General features: G+C 37.1%; 1 pseudogene across 1 annotated transcript in view; it reads left to right on the forward strand.

The window, feature by feature from the left end:
- LOC146915747 (uncharacterized) overlaps positions 1-11,103 on the forward strand; it is a 55,439-nt pseudogene extending 44,336 nt beyond the window's left edge. Inside the window, exon 2 of the transcript XR_015014754.1 lies at positions 10,568-11,103. The product of XR_015014754.1 is annotated as an uncharacterized LOC146915747 (transcript). The remainder of the gene's footprint in view (positions 1-10,567) is intronic.
- The last annotated feature ends 1,224 nt before the right edge of the window (positions 11,104-12,327 follow it).

Below are 12,327 nucleotides of genomic sequence, written 5' to 3' on the forward strand. Positions count from 1 at the left end.
GTCATTTCCTATGTCAAAGTTTCTTTCAATCTTTAAAAATTGTTTGGGTCCTTTCAAATAGCTTGAATAAGTCCTTATTTCAATTCTATGTCAAAACCCATTTCAAAAATTGCATTTGAAGTCATTTTGAGTCAGTTTCGCCCCTGGGGGCATTTTAGTCTTTTCATGTGTCAAAACTCTGTTTAAACTCTTAAAATTGTCTCTGAGTCTTTTAACTTTGCTTGTATAAGTTTTGCTTTAATCCCTTGTTAAAAATCCATTTTAAAATTTGCATCTGAGTCATTTTTAGTCGTTTTAGCCCCAGGCGCATTTTGGTCATTTCACACGAAATTTTGGCAGAGAGAGGTTACTTTAAAGTACCTCATTTAAGCCATTGGTTCGTTTTAGTCCGTTTTGTCAATTTTAATCGTTTCACTTTACGTTATTTTCCATTTTACCAATTTTAATTCAATTTTATTAATTTTCATTTTTAGTCCTCAAACTTTTGGTAATTGCATTCCAGTCCTTTATGTCTCAAACTTTTGTTTTTGGTCCTTTATCCATAATTGCAGTTTAGTCCGTTATTTTTGCAGAATAGTCCACTTTTTTGTCCAAGTTTATTTTTAGTTTTTAGTTTGCAATGTGGTCCTTGTGTTAAAAAGTAATTGCAGATCGGTCCTTCAACTTCCCAGAATTGCACAAAGGTCCCTAAAGTTCAAAATCAGCCAAGGACGAGTTTGTTAAGGTCCAATACACATGTCAACATTCTATTGGCCTACAGATACACATGGCAGCCTATATAAAGCCACCTAATCATTGCCACCGTAACGGAATTCCATTCACAACGTGCCAAATCATCACAAACACCAAATTGATTCTCTCTCATCTCATCCAAGATCAAAATCATAACCGTTTTCAAATTCATCAAGAACAGTGAAGAACACAATGAAACCCTAGAAATTCTAGAATTCAAATTCAGCCAAGATTCATCACAATTTCGAAGAATTCAACACTGTTCTCAGTAATCCTCTACATGATCATCATCATCGAACAGTTTGCTTCGCAATTCAGTGCGAATTCATCACCAAGGGTGACAAATTCCAGCACGATCACGAAGGCTTGAGAAGAGGAGAAATTGAAGCAAAATCAGACCAGTTCGAAGAAGAAGAAGATCAAACACCGATTTATTTTCGGTTTTGAAGCTTACCTGAAGAATCAGAAGCTCGCGAGGATCTACCTGCTCGAATCTCCAAGGAAATTCAGGTAAAAATGCGAAACCTTCTCATTTTCATCATCGAAGACTTCGTATTAAAAACGAACGGTGCATCCTGATGAAGAACTTGAAAAAACTCGAACAAATTGAAAACCGAAACCCTAAAACACAAAATCATGAAGATTCACCGTTTACTTTTTAATTCAGAGTTCAAATTCATCATTAACACAGAAAACGAATCAAATTAGGGTTTCAGTTCTAAGAAAGCTTCAGAAATTCGAAACGTTTCGAATTTGTGAAGGTTTGAGATCAAATCCGTTCGAATCAAGTGTAGATCGAAACGATCCGAACATCTTTCTGCAGAAAACAACAAGTTCGAATCATTTCGAACAATTTTCCTTCAAAAAAATATCAAAATCGAAGCAGTTCGAACTTTTTTTTCAAGAAACATCAAAATCGAAGTGTTTCGAACATTCTTCTTCAAGAAGTATCAAAATCGAAATGTTTTAAGCATATTTCTGCAAAAAAATGACAAGTTCGAAACGATTTGAGCAACATCCTTCAAAAATAACAAAGATCGAAACGTTTTGGGTCCGATCTGTGCTAGTTTGTGGTTTGATTCATGGTTTACGACTCGAAAGTCTTGAAAGAACGAGTGAAAACGATGAGAGAATATGGAGAGGATGAGAGAGGTCGAGAGAAGATGAGGGAGTCTGAAGAGAAGAGAGAGAAAGCTAGGGTTTGGAATGATTTTGAACCGGTCTTCCTTGTTTTATATTGGAGTGAACCGAATTGGTTCATTCGAACCGGTCTGGTTCACTCCTGGACCTTGTGTGCACCATCAGATCTAGGGTTTGGCCCCCTGGGTTGATCCAACGCTCCAGAAGTCTTCTGGATGACCCATACCCAGTCTGTGTTTGGGTTTGGGCCTTAAGCCCATTGTTTTTCTGCATCTTACGAATTTTCTTGCTATTTCCACACTTTTGTTTAGTAATTACGCCTCCTGTGTGTCAAAATTTTGTGCAAAAAATTCCAAACAAATTTCCATGAGTTCTTGGTATTTTTTAGTGTTTTATGGTATTTTTGCATGATAAAATTTGACAAAAATAGATGCATTAATTCTTGTTACTTGTTTACTTTTCTTGTTAATTTTTGTGAAATTTTGCTATGTTTTAACCATGATACCTTGTTGGGTGATATTGATACTTGACATGTGACTTTGTGGTGTGTTTATCTCTAGATATGTGCTTGTTTTCTTTACAACTTCGTGTGTCCAATTATGAGTTTCTTGTCTTGCAAGTAATGATGGCATTCTTGTGAAAATAAAGTGTAAATATGCTTAAAATGTGCTATAAAGCTTGGCATGACATTTCTTCATAATTCTTGTGTTAGAACTGAACTAAAATACTTTGTAAAATGGTCATGATGTGAGAATTATAGGTCATGTGTTTGCCTTGTTATTATGGTGAATTTTTAGGCATATTTTACTACTTGTTTTGCCAAGTCTTGCCATTTTGTTAGTGCCATCTTGCTTACCTATATCTCCATCTCTCTATGCCTTATGTTACTAACAATTTCCCCTATTGTATTTCATACATCATGAGCATTTCATTTTCCATCTCCCATCTTCATCCTTTTATTTTTCTACACTTTAACTTTCATGCAAAAATTAGAATGTAAAACTTAGGAATTTTGTAATATTTTACTTTATGCCTTTAAATTTCTTGCAAGACCATAGAATGTATCTAGGCCAATGATGTAAAGGACAATGGACTCTAATGATGTACACCGACACAAGCACCAACACATGCACACACTTCACTTTAGGAATATAGCTGGAATATGCATGTTTAGATGTATGTTTAGGATTGTATGTTTAGATGAATGCCTAGGATTTACACTTAGAAAAATCATTTTTCAAAAAAATATGAACAATATCACTCAAACCATTTTCTAATAAACCTTGGGATCAAAATCCCATTGTAGTTTTCCTTTTCATTTTCTTAATCAAAATCATAAAGAATTTTAATCATACTTAGACCATATTTTGCAAATAACTAATTCCACCTCACCCTTTCTAAATCTCATGCCCTTGAGGCCTCTCTCTTATTCTTCAAAACTCCATTTTCAAACTTAAAATCAACCAACAAAAACAAAAACATTTTTGGAAGAGAACTACGGTGGATTTGATCCCTTAAACGGGTATGTAGGCAAGGAACAAAACTCCTTCAATTCAAATAAAATAAAAATTCAAACACATTCTTCTCCCTCCAATTCTTGACTTAGTAAACTCTTAGGTGTAAATATCACTTTCAAAATAGCACTTAAAAACAAAGCGCGCGCGTAGAAACTAAAGACGGTTCCTATAGGATACTATAGTCGTTATGGGTGCCTAACACCTTCCCGTAGCGAAAACAACTCCCGGACCTCGATTCTCAAGTGTTTTGCTTACTTTTTCCCTTCCCAAGAAAAAATAAGATATCACCGGTTAAAAAGGTTCAAACGTAATCAATGTTTGACACCCGAAAACCAAGATAAAACAAGGTCTTTTTATCCCTGTTGGAAGCACCAGGTGGATATTCATGATTCTGCAAGAATTGTTTGATGTTGTAATACCAAGGCTTTTCATTATTCATATCTTTATCAGCTTGATCTGGCATATTTTCAATAGTAAACACATGAGCAGGTCTATCAAGACGCTGTACTTTGATTATAGGCACGTCATTCCAATGGTTCACACGAAACATGGAAGACAAAGTAGCAAGAGCATCAGCCATCTGGTTTTCATCCCGAGGGATGTGGTGCAGCTCAACCTTGGTAAAGTATGTCAACAGACGTCTTGCATAGTCACGGTAAGGGATCAGCTTCTCATGATGAGTCTCCCATTCACCCTTTATCTGATTAATAACAAGTGCAGAATCTCCATAGATGTCAAGGTGCTTAATTCTCAGATCAAGGGCTTCTTCAATGCCCAAGATGCATGCTTCATATTCAGCTATGTTGTTCGTGCATTCAAAGGTTATTCGAGCAGTGAAAGGGATATGGTGCCCCTGCGGAGTTACAATGATGGCTCCAATTCCTTTACCATAAGCATTAACGGCACCATCAAACACCAATCCCCACTTGCTGTTGGGATCCGGCCCTTCATTGATCAGTGGCTCTTCACAGTCTTTCGCTTTCAAATACATAATCTCTTCATCAGGGAAATCAAACTTAATCGGCTGGTAATCATCAAGAGGTTGACAAGCAAGATGCTCAGCAAGGACGCTTCCTTTGATTGCTTTCTGAGCTTTGTACACAATATCATATTCGGACAACAGCATTTGCCAACGTGCAATCTTTCCAGTGACAGCAGGCTTCTCAAAGTTGTACTTGATTGGATCCATTCGGGATATCAACCAAGTTGTATGATTCACCATATAATGACGCAGGCGTTTGGCAGCCCAAGCTAAAGCACAACAAGTCTTTTCAAGCATTGTATACCGAGTCTCAAAGTCGGTGAAATTCTTGCTCAGATAGTAGATAGCATGTTCTTTCTTTCCGGTCTCGTCCTGTTGATCGAGAACACAACCCACTGAATCATCTAACACTGATAGATACATAATCAAAGGCCTTCCTTCCACTGGTGGGACAAGGATAGGTGGTTCCAACAAGTATTCTTTGATGCTATCAAAAGCTTCCTGGCATTCATCATTCCATACAACAGGCTGATTCTTTCTGAGCAATTTGGAAATTGGTCCACAGGTAGTAGTCATGTGAGATATGAATCTTGAAATATAATTCAAACGTCCGAGGAAACCTCTGACTTGCTTGTCAGTTTGAGGGGCCGGCATCTCTCTGATGGCTCGGACTTTGTCAGGGTCAACTTCAATGCCTCTTTGACTGACAATGAAGCCTAGCAACTTTCCAGATCTTACACCAAATGTGCATTTGTTAGGATTCAACCGCAGCTTGTACTTTCTCAGCCTTTCAAACATCTTTTTCAAATACACAACATGCTGCTCCTCATCACTTGACTTCACAATCATATCATCAACATATACTTCAATCTCTTTGTGAATCATATCATGAAATAGAGTGGTCATACCTCTTTGATAGGTTGCACCAGCATTTATCAAGCCAAACGACATCACTTTATAACAGAACGTTCCCCACGGAGTGATGAAGGACGTCTTTTCTCTGTCTTCAGGTGACATTCGTATCTGGTTATAGCCAGAGAAACCATCCATAAAAGAGAACACTTTGGATTGAGCAGTACTGTCAACAAGCACATCAATATGAGGCAATGGGAAGTTGTCTTTTGGACTGGCTTTATTCAGATCTCTGTAATCAACACACATTCGAACTTTCCCATCTTTCTTTGGTACTGGTACGATATTGGCAATCCACTAAGGGTATTCAGCTGTCATGAGGAAACCCGCATCAATTTGCTTCTGCACTTCAGCCTTGATCTTAAGAGCCATGTCTGGACGAGACCTTCTCAATTTCTGTTTGACAGGAGGACATTCAGGTCTTGTCGGTATCCGATGTTCCACGATCTTGGGATCTAGTCCCGGCATATCTTCATAGGACCATGCAAAGACATCTGGATAATCATGGAGAAGCTGAATAATCTTCTTTTTCACCTCTGGTTCTAATGTAGCACCGATCTTGATCTCTCGCTTATTCTCTTCAGTACCCAGGTTGATAAGCTCAATCTCTTCCTGGTGAGGCTGAATGGCTCTTCTTTCTTACTCAAGCAGTCGAGTGATCTCATACGGTATCTCTTCATTATCTTCCTCATCTTCAGCTTCATATACAGGGAATTCAAAATTTGGAGGAACTATAGGGTCACTGTGTTCAACGGGTTTATTATGGTTCAATCTGCATAATATGATTGCGATGATTTTAGAAAAAATGTTTTTTATGCAGATTTTTGAAATTGATAAGAAAATACAGATGTTTTGGTTTTTTTTGGCATTACCATTATTTCCAAGAAAAAGGCACTAAAAAGTGAAAAACAAAGAGTCGTGAGAAAGACGACAACTTTTATTGATAACGGCAATGCCGAAACAAACATGCCCTTACAATGATATCACTTTCGCCTTGGGCAGAGCGAAAGGATTGTCATTTTGAAAACAAAGAAAACATGAGCAACAAGACACATTACATGGAAGCATGCATGACTAAAGGAACGTCAATGGCCTCCCAATTTCTCACAGTGCCTCCCGGTACAACAAATGTAGGCACATGACTACTCTCAGCAGCATCTTTAGCAATAGCATTGATAAACCCAGCACTGTAGAAAGTTCCTGTTGAAACACCAGAGGTTGGGGAGAATCCAAGGCCCTCTTTACGCTTGTTTTCCAGAATCTAAATTACTTTGCCCCAGCTAGCAGCTTGCCCTTCTTGAACAGCCTTCTAGGCGTCTTTCAGTGAAGCCATGCTAGCACCAGCTCTTCGGGGTTCTGCACCTTCAACAGTCAAGCCTTGAAATGACGTCCCTTCAGCGGACCCTGCTTCAACACAAGAGAAAGATGACACTTGGCTAACCAGATATGCTTCTTCACCATGCACAGTGACAATCTTACCGTTCTTCACAAACTTGAGCTTTTGATGCAAAGTAGAAGTTACTGCCCCAGCGTCGTGAATCCACGGCCTTCCGAGGAGACAACTGTAAGAGGCATTGATGTCCATGACCTGGAAAGTGATCTGAAATGTCTCGGGACCAATGGTAATTGGCAAGTCTACTTCCCCAAGAACATCTTTGCGAGATCCGTCAAAAGCCTTAACCAGATAGCTACTTCCCCTCAGAGAGATTCCATGATGACTCAAATGTCTTAGTGTAGATTCAGGAATTACATTCAAGGATGATCCAGTGTCCACCAGCACATTGGATATCATGTCAGACTTGCAGTGTACCGAGATATGCAGAGCTAAATTGTGGTGCTTCCCTGCTTCGGGGAGTTCATCGTCACCAAACCCCAAGTTATTGCAAGCAGTAATGTTACCCACTATTCCGTTAAACTGATCCACAGAGACTTCATGATCAACATAAGCTTGTTCCAGCCTCTGAGCTCATAAGCAGAGACAAGATGGATATCTTTGATGGAGTTTGCAGCAGCTGGTCAACAATTTTATAGTCACTCTTCTTAATAAGCCTCAGAATTTCGTCCAGATTAGACTCTCCAATAGATTGGCCTGATGGGCTGGGGCTCTTGTCAATAGGAGGAACAACTGGTGGAGTTATTGTGGCAATAGGTGTAACCACCTTCTTTTGAAACAAGGGTGGACGGACTTTCCCGCTTCTCAGAGCTGTAATTTCACCCGCAACATTATCAACTATTGCTGGGGATACCAGAGGCACTTCTACTCCGTTCTCAACCACGGTTGCATTGTACTTGTAAGGGATTGATTTTGTAGAGGCATAAGGTACCGGACCAGGTAACCTGATCACCAAAGGCTCTACATTCCTTGTCTGAGATGCAGTTTCAACAGGAGAATCATGAAACACCGGCACAATCACACAAACATCACTGGCAATCAAGTGCTTGGCATCCATCAGGCTCTGTATGTCATCTTGCACCACACAACAACCCATAGGATTTTGAAGGCATTCAGAATAAGAAGCATGATCATGATTGAACAAAGAAGCCTGACAAAGTTTGACATGTAGCGGTACCAAGGGAGTAACAACATTACGGACATCTAGGGTGGAAGCTTCTCGAGGAATACGAACTCTTTCGAAAGCCTCGATCATATTAACAGCACCATGATTTGGAAGTGGATTGTCAAGAACATGAGGAACACTATTTTCAAAAGTCAATCGTCCTTTTTCTATCAGGTCTTTCACAATATATTTCAGAGCATAGCAACCTTCCACATCGTGGCCTTGAGCGCCCTGATGGAATTCACATGTAAGATCCTGTCGGAACCTGGGAGGCAATGGATTAGGCGGAGGCTTGCCTGGTCTAGTGACGCAGTGGCCCTTAGCAAGTAGAGTTGGGAGCAGCTCAGCATACCGCATAGGTATTAGTGGAAAAGACGGTCTGGGTCGGGGAATACCCTTTTATGTGAATTTGCAAGTAACATTGAAATAAAATGCAGAGAAAGATGTAATTGCTCAGAGACAGTTCAAATGACTTGAAATGCAAGAAAAGAAGAATTGAGTTAGTATTTTTAGGTCCAAAATTAGGGTATAACAATGATTAATGGATTTTGTAAGATTAAAATGGTCGATGAAGCCTTGGGTCTCTTCAATAAAATGCATTGCAGAGGTATTGCTCCTAATACAGTAACATACAATTCTCTCAATGATGGTTTGTGCAAATCAAAGAGAATCTCCTATGCTTGGAGACTTGTTGATGAGATGCATGATAATGGCCAACCAGCCGATATATTGACTTACAGCTCTTTAATAGATGCTTTATGCAAAAACCATCAAGTTGACAAGGCTACTGTATTAATTAAGAAAATTAAAGACCAAGGCATTCAACTAGACATGTACACATACAATATACTTATCGATGGACTGTGCAAACAAGGAAGGCTTAAGGATGCACAAGTGATTTTCCAGGATCTTTTGATTAAACGCTACAATTTAACAGTCTGGACATATACTATTATGATCAATGGTCTTTGTTTAGAGGGTTTGCTTGATGAAGCTGAGGCCCTGCTGTCAAAAATGGAAGACAATGGATGCGTTCCTAATGTTGTAACTTGTGAAACAATTATTCGAGCTCTCTTTGAAAATGATAAGAACGAAAGGGCAGAGAAACTACTACGTAAAATGATTGCTAGAGGTCTACTGTAAGAGAAGACTAGTTAAGGTGATATCTTCTTATATGTTATGTTATTTTGAATTTTGAAGAAAGTTGTCTAATCTTTTTTAGTTGTTAATTTATTTACTTTTAGGTTATGTTCATTTTGATATTTTAACCATACCAACGGTTTATTAATGCTGAGAGTTCAACAATGTATTTGTGATGTGCTATGATATCAGTTAGAAATTTGCTGAGAGATTATTTATAAAACTGGGAATTTGAAAGTAAGAAGGTTTGACAGATTTTATAGTTTCCAGTTATATTAACAAAGTTGTCGAGTAACTTGATGCAATTTTCAGCAAAGAAATATTCAGTTGGAATAAGTAATTGAAGAAGCCAAATTCAGAACTTGAAAGTGGATAACAGTTAAGGTTCCGGGTTTGTCATATTCCCTCTCTCTCGCCCTGATTTGAGTTTGAGCAAGTGAGAAAATGTAAGAAAAAGTTGGAAAATTGAAGGGAACTCGGGGAGAATCTCTCACTTGGTTGGATAATCTAAGTTGTATGAAATTGCAAGTTTAAAAGAATGTCCTTAGTGTTTGACCACAAGGAACAATAGATTTGATAGAAGATTCAGTTTATCATTGAATTCAGGGTGACAAAAATAATACACAGCTTCATATTTGTGAGTACTTGAGGTGTATTGGATCCTTTTTATTATTTTGTATACTTTGAGTTTCTATCAATGAGTTTGTTAATTGTATAACTGCAATTAACTTGAACGATGATGTTAATATAGAATCTCAGAAGGATTTAGATGTGCATGGTTTGTCTTTAAACATGATTTATGTGCTCTCTTCTGAATGTTCTGGTGTTGTTATGTATATAAATCATGTCAACCTATTGTTTAGGTTCTACAAGGGTAGGGAAAGCTCTGAAAGTAGTTCATTCAAGTGCAAGTTGCTTCATGCTGATGTTGCCATATCAAGAAAAAATGAAAACTTTACTAATTACTATATAAATAAACAAAGCTTTATTACTTTGTTACCTTTTAACTATTGAAAAATTTAGTACTGCTCTAATGCATTGCATTTTTATTTTTTAAATTTCTATGATAAGAATTAGTCAATGTGGCTTTTGTTGCACTTTAGCTAAGGTTATACCCTATACATCGTTTCCTTTCTGATATGATCCCAAATGACACGGTGGCCTGGTAAGGACAGTTAGCACATCAGCTGTCCAAGCCCATAATTTGGAGACTTATGTTAAGAGAACTATCGAAGGGCAGAATGGAAACACTCACATGACTAGGAGTGAGAAGAGAGAAGTGGGGAATGAATTGTGCGAGAGAAATTTTCAGAGCCACCTGATGCTAGCTTATTTTGATAGTTACAAACTGTCTTAGAGTTTGTTGGAGTGAGTGTAGGTTAGCATCAACCGGAGTGAAGGATAAACATTGTATAAATACTAGTAATCTGAACCTTAAATTTCAGTATTTCAATTCAATGAATATATGAGAATTCAGTTTTCCAATTATCTCTGCTTTTGCTATCTTTATTATGGTATTAAAAGTTAAATCCTATTGATTCACCCACTAAATTATCCACATACCAACCTCAATAGTTTTGGACGAGAGGAGGTATATTATGAAAAATCCAAGTCCTACATTGAAAAATAGATAAGTACTGAAAAGAGTTTATGAAGAGTAGAAATTCTCACCTTACAAGCCGGATTTACAAAGATTGGTTAGAAGAACCAATTCTCTTTGTTTTGCTTAAGCCAGTTTTGAAAAATGGAAAAATAAACATGGTAGCAAAAGGGGAAGGAGAAGGTAGGTCCTCATATGGTCCGTATATGGTCCTCATATTATTTTAGCCGCCATATTACACTCGTGTCAATGGTTGATTTTTTTTTTTTTTTTATCTTCATATGGTTATCCATTTTCTTTGCGAGTTACTGTCGATCAACTTCATTTACTTTTAAGGATATTTTCATTCATTGCTCATTTTTAGTGAGTCAAATCACAAACCAATCTGAGAAGGTAGGAGCTTTGAAAGTTGATGTTCTTGTATATGGCGGTGTTTAATTGAAGTAATAAGTTTATGCAAGTCTTGTATCTTGGCAAAAATTGGTACTACGCCAGTCCTATTATAGTGATTTGCATTACATTCCATTTTAGGCTTTGTTGCTAATTATGCCTATATGATAGTATTGTATTCTCATCGATTATGCCCCAATTTCATTTTATTCTGTTAGTTGTATTTAATTTTTTTGCACGTGAAATTGAAACAATTCTTGGCTAGCAGGGTCGAATTTGGAATTTTGTATTCTCCAGTGTTTGAGACTAGGACACTTTTGTACTCCTCGTGCTATAGTTTTATTGTTTTTGACTTGTCCTTGTTCTCAAATTTTGTTTGAGTTAGAATAGCCCTTAGAATTCGTTTCTTTATGGGGTTCTTCTCTGGTGTTAGTAGGTTGGGTCAGATACACTGTCTTGCTCAGGTGCTATACTGCTATCTTGAATCTGGTATTTTTATGAATTGGTGTAATCAGTATATATATTTTGATGAATTCCACTTAATTTTGCAAACTGAACCATATTGCAACTTGGAATTACTAGATAATGTACATATGAAGAATCCATATCTGAAATACATTTGAACTGATTCACGTTGAAATGTTTTGTCTCAAAACAGAATTGGGTTTATACTATATGACATCTAGCCATTCAGGTCATGTCGAACATGTCAGCTTGAATCAGTTTAAACATCTGGCTTGCGACTTTTTATATTTAGATGCGTATTTAGATATATTAATCATTCAAGTTAATAATTTATGCACGTTTAAGAAGAATGAGATGCTGGACTGATATTTAGTTTTCTATCTGATTTTATAGGGTATGCTTTGCATTATTTTGTCTGGTGCTTGTTCTCTATTTTCTTGTTTCTATCATGATTGTAAGGGAGGATAGTATAGGATTGGGATATTGTTAATAGAGTATGTGTTAAAGCTTGTGATATAGAACAGTTCATTGGTTAAAGTTTGAGTATGATTCATATTGAATTATTTGGAAATTAAATGTGATTGTGTGAGAGACTAGTTAAGGTGATTTCTTGTTACATATTTGGTTATTTTTTATGAAAGTGATAGAATTGTTATTATTTGTTATTTTATTTACTTATAGTTGCATTTACAAAAGATAATGGACTACACAATGTACTCACTATTAATTTAATTTTAATTAAAATTCATGTGTTATGTTCATTTTGATATTTTGATGATACCAATGGTTCCTTATGGCTTTCATAGTTTTGAATTTAAGTAGAGTTAGAGTTGTTTGTGAGATTGAGTTCAACAGTGTATTTGTGCTATGACGTCAGTTAGAAATTTGTTG

The sequence above is a fragment of the Medicago sativa genome, chromosome 6, assembly GCF_051527215.1.
Source record: "Medicago sativa cultivar Bolivia chromosome 6, Bolivia_mono, whole genome shotgun sequence".
Taxonomy (NCBI): domain Eukaryota; kingdom Viridiplantae; phylum Streptophyta; class Magnoliopsida; order Fabales; family Fabaceae; genus Medicago; species Medicago sativa.